The sequence below is a fragment of the Salminus brasiliensis genome, chromosome 18 (genome assembly GCF_030463535.1).
Source record: "Salminus brasiliensis chromosome 18, fSalBra1.hap2, whole genome shotgun sequence".
Classification (NCBI taxonomy): domain Eukaryota; kingdom Metazoa; phylum Chordata; class Actinopteri; order Characiformes; family Bryconidae; genus Salminus; species Salminus brasiliensis.
This window is the reverse complement of record NC_132895.1, coordinates 18,743,965-18,749,213: the sequence shown is the minus strand read 5'-3', so window position 1 is coordinate 18,749,213 and position 5,249 is coordinate 18,743,965. Positions and strand designations below refer to the sequence as shown.

Below are 5,249 nucleotides of genomic sequence, written 5' to 3'. Positions count from 1 at the left end.
TTGTTAAAGGGACTGCAACAAAAAGCGACAGTTCAGAGGAAACTAATGAGTAACAGGGCACTGACTGCTAATTGTAGTTTGTTGTCCTGAAGGTACTCTCTACATGTTATGGTCTCTGGTCTGCCAGCAGGCTGAAAGTGTAATTACTTCTATTACCAAATAATAGACCCACCAGTTTCTACAGAAGTCTGGATAATATGCCTTAGTGTGTAATAAGCCTTTCTAAGGGTTAAATAGGTAAATTAATACTGTCGGTTATCAGCCAGAAAAATGTTCATTGCATGTGTGATCGAATAGTTATTACACTAAGCAACTACTTTTTATTGCTTGAAATAATGACAACTGCTGGTAATTCATTAAGAATACATGACTAATAAATCTGGTAGAATATGTTTGTTAAGCGGTTGTCAGGCCGTGATGCAGTTCTGAAACCTCAATGCTTGCAAGAAACTGTGTTAAAGGATGTGGGTGTTAGTGCACTGCACGTTTCATTTATCTCAAACTCACAAACATCACTTGAAGGTGTGCCTGAGGGATCACATACCACTTCTAAGGTATTACATCGTAGTCACAGAATCTAAGACCTTAAAACTTAACAAAAATGTGATCCAAAGAGTGGTTAATAAGCTTCAAAATTCCACACTGCCAAACCCAAAGGATACTCGTTGAGGTAAATATTTATTCTTTATTTATTTTAATTTTGTCATTTTCTAGTGTGAGAGCAACTGTCTTTTTAGTGTAAGACATATATGTTGGGTTATTTATGTAAATATATGTAAATACATGTATACATGTACACATATATACATACATATATATATATATATATATATATATATATATATATATATATAGGGCAGGTATATATATGCACGTTTTATGCAAAAGTTTGGATACCCCTGGCATTTTTTTTTTGTATTTGGAAATTTATTTAAAGCGTAAATAGGTACAATAGGTGCCTCTTCCAGAGAAACAATCAGTTTTTCACATTCTAAAGTGTTAGTTGTGCTTATTTACTTAATTTAACATTTGACACAATTAAAATCTGACAGTTGTTAGATATATTTAGTCAAAATACTGTGATAAATGGACTAATAAAAATACATTTGAATATATTCTTTTTACACTGATTTTCACTCAGTTTAGGCGAAGTTAAGGCGGCATTTTCTCCTTTTCCTGTATAGAGACAGAGAGGACATATACACACTCACACGCACACATTATATATCACTTCTTACACAATTTCAAAACATTAGAACTGGCTGGCAAAACTGTTATAATAACAATTTAACTATTTACTTACATTAGAGCACCCAATGTTTTAAAACATTTAAAAAGGCAATATTCACTTTTAAATCATTTTAATTAAGTTTTAAAATGTTTTAAAATAAAGGTTTAGATTAACTTAGTTACACCACTCTAAGACAATATGCATGTGGGCTGTATTGTATTTTTGGAAAGGTTTTTTAAGCTGGATCAGTAATTTCCAAGTCAGCAGCTGCCGAAACATGCGCAAAGGAGGGTAGTTCAGTTACAAAATTCCATTAAACATAAATTCTTCATTTAAATACAGACTGGTTTATTGGTTTTATTTTAATGTCAGCATGTAAATGTCTTGGTAAAAAAAGTATGTTGGAAAATGTAGAAATGTTTTTCCACATGGGCAACATGTGAAGGCTTAGTTACACCGTTGTTAGGGAATATGCTTGTATGCCAAAAAATGTATTGTAATTTTTCACAGATGTCGGAAAAGTTATTTTTTAGCCTGTTTAGTAAAAAATGTGCAAGTTTGATTTTTGATATTTATAGTAGGCAACATTACAAAGAAATTCAGGCGGGGTCTTGCTTTTTTCGTGACGTGTTGGTATTTCTCTCGCTCCATTTCTCCACCGATTTCAACCGAATTGACAGCAGTTATGGTAAAACTTTTACCAAATCAATTCTTGGTAACATACATCTTAAAAAGATTAAGTGAGACTGCGACATTACGTATGTGCCGTTCCTTCCGTGTTCCTTGGCTACATGTATGCATTTTTGCAACAATGTATATATTTAATGTATTAGTGTCAGCTGTTTGAAAGACTTTTGATATTATATGAGTCTAAAGATGATGTTTTGGATTCATGTAGCTTCACATATTTAATCATGGACGTAGTGGACTTGGTATGTTAGCTAGCATAACTTTAGATTAGCTTTAGCATAGCTGTAGCATAGCTTCAGCGTAGCTTTAGCTTAGCTTTAAGAATGCAATTTTAAGCAAATTGTTATGGCTTTTATGGATGTCAGGCAAACACAGAAACACAGAAAATCAGGCAAACACACCGGAGTGAAAAGGAACGTGAGGCTCACAGAACATTTAACAACAGTATTTGTGTTTTTAAGGACTGTGGGTGAGCATAATGATCATGTGCACTCCTCTGCCACATCAAAGACTTCAAATAACTGCATTTGTAACAAAAAAGAGTATAGTACTAAAAACTGTGGTGCTACACTATATGTCCAAATGTTTGTGGACACCCCATCTAATGAAAGCATTCAGTTATTTTAAGGTGCACCCATTGCTGACACAGATGTGCAAATGTACACACAGAGCTTGTCTAGTCCCTGTAAAGATTTATTGCCAAAAGAATAGCACTCTCTGGAGCAGATAAACATGAACCTAGTGGCACTGTGCCCACATTGAGCTGTGGAGCAGTGGAACTGTGTTCGCTGTAATGATGGAGCTCTATTCAATACTTTTGGGATGAGTTGGGGAGTTGGGGATGAGGTGGGGTCATCCAACATCCTGACCTCACTAATGCCCTACAGCAATGCTCCAAAATCTAGTAGAAAGTCTTATTTGGACAGTAGAGACAGTTACTCCAAAAGAAGGATAACCTTTTTTAATACTGTTAAAAGAAACAATGAAAGACGCATTACTTTACCCATTACTTGTCCCATTACATTTGTTCTTATATTAAAAGTGTATACATTTAAAATTACCTTCAAAAAAGTTGTTTAATCAGGAAAAGAAAAGTTAAGCATGCCAATGCATTTACTAAAGAACCCTTTTTAAAGAGAGTAGACCATGACACAGCTCAGTCTAGTTTGAATATGGTACATTTCACAATCAGTTCTCCCAGTTTCTCCCAGTGCTAGTCCAGATTGGTTTCCACTGCTTTCCCCGCTTGATCACCCACAGTGCTGTACACTAAATAATGTTCAGAATTGAATGGTCAAATTAATTCATGTGTTTAAATAGCAATATCCTCACAAACTTTATACAAATCAGGCTCATGAGGTAGCTAGCCTGTCCAGCTGAATGGAGTGTGTTAGGGCATAAAAAGATGCATAGCATGACCCAGAAAGTTATATTATATAAACTGTGATCATGAAAATGCTGAAATTTCCATCATTTTGTCTTACCTTTCAGGTTTCTGTCCAATGTCAGGAAAATCCTGAGGGCCACGATGCAGAAGTCATGTTCGAGAACATGTCCTTCCCACTTAATAATGGGAATAGAAATCCTTTTTCCTTTAATGATGAAGGCATTTCACTCAACATGACTGAAGCTGAAGACCTTATGGTAGAGCCTAATCATCAGAATTCAGTGGGACAGCCAGCATCAAGTCATCAGGATGGCGGACTGAACTTACCTGTCAAGGAGGACAAAGGACATGAACACATTATTAGGGTTGGTATTGCAAGTGATTTATTAATAATATCATAAAATTCAGTATCAAGGTGTGAAAAGTAACGAGTACATACTTCGAAGCATAGTTATCAAAACACAGCCAACAGAGTGCTGGTGCACTTGAACACTTTTGGTCAATTTAACTAATGTTACAAGATATTTCATATCGCTGCTGTCCAATGCAAAAACATGTATCTCCATTTTTTCCTGCATCTGCTCTGTTCACTGTGTAAATAATTCTGGATGAATAGACCAATAGAAATGCTTTAAATTACTTGGAATAAACTCTCATTTTACATTAACTTCCATTCACAAAAGCATTTTTATCTTCTCCGGTAAAGTTACCATTTTGGAGATACACGTTTTTCACCGGACATAACTTAACTCATATATATATATTTTAGAGTTTGTCTCCCTGAAACACAGGAGTAAAAGGGCATTTGACCCATAATTTTAAAAGTAACAAAGTGATGCACCTCCTAATGCACTAATTTGCAGAATATTTTATTTCTCCTGCGCATAAAACCAACCAGAAAAGAGGGGAATTACTGTAGTAAACCTTCTGAAATAAAGACCATGATGAAATGTCTGGAAACTGTTGTTCTTCGTGAACTAAAATGGAATCATATCTGAGTTAAATGCTGTGATTGAAGGCATTTGTATTCCTAAGAAATAAAATGTTAGTGAGCAAATAGGCTCCTTGTTTTTCAGATGCTAAGTGAAGTACAGTATCACTTGAGAGAATATTTTATTCTGCATTTCAGATGCCAACCCAGTGTCAGGAAAATCAAGGGGGACTACATGGACAAATGGTGTATGAAAATCTTTCATATAACATCAACTTCCTACTCCTTTTGGACGTAGCAAGTAATGATGAAGGTGTCAGTGTCCTCACTTCCGAGGATGAGGATGATGAGCTGTGAAGTCGCTGTTAAAACACACTATTCGTACAGCATTAAAATCCCTGTTTTAATAAAGGGCATTAAGAATTGATCTTGCTTATGTTGGAGTTATTGTCTCTACTGTCCAGGACTTTTGTACCTGATTTTGAAGCATTGCTGGGAGGATCTGATAGTGTTAATGAGGTCAGGATGTTGGATGACACTCACTAATCTAAAATATAATCATCTAAACTTTATGAACTGGCAAAAACCAGCACAGACCAGCATGAAATGCTTCAGATTTGAAGCATGGTTTTGGATTTAAAGTAACTGTTTAAGTCGTTTTCTTGTAAAGTAATAATAATAATAATAATAATAATAATAATAATAAAACATCCCACTGAGCCCCTGATAGTAAGCCAACTCACAAGTCGTTCAACACAGAGCTGCTCGCCTCCTTTCTTCAGCTGGGAGTAGGGCTGTAATGTGGGGATGGGTATAGCCAGAGCCGCAGAGCCTGAAGCTGCTTTTGGTACAGGGCAAAGACAGGGTTAACTTGTTAAGTTGGTTAAAAGACATTTCGGAGAAGTGAAAACGTAAACACGAATTTCTGTCAGATATTAAATAAGTAACGGTAGCCTTTTCCACTATAGCCTAAGCTAACAGGTCATTTCCTCCACTCACAGACCACCCCC

The 5,249-nt window shown here is 35.7% G+C and overlaps 1 long non-coding RNA gene across 1 annotated transcript; it reads left to right on the top strand.

The window, feature by feature from the left end:
- The first annotated feature begins 539 nt into the window (after positions 1-539).
- On the top strand, positions 540-4,649 carry LOC140539806 (uncharacterized). The gene is made up of 3 exons (XR_011977844.1): positions 540-670; positions 3,413-3,673; positions 4,438-4,649. It is a non-coding gene; the product is annotated as an uncharacterized lncRNA (long non-coding RNA).
- Positions 4,650-5,249: the final 600 nt, after the last annotated feature.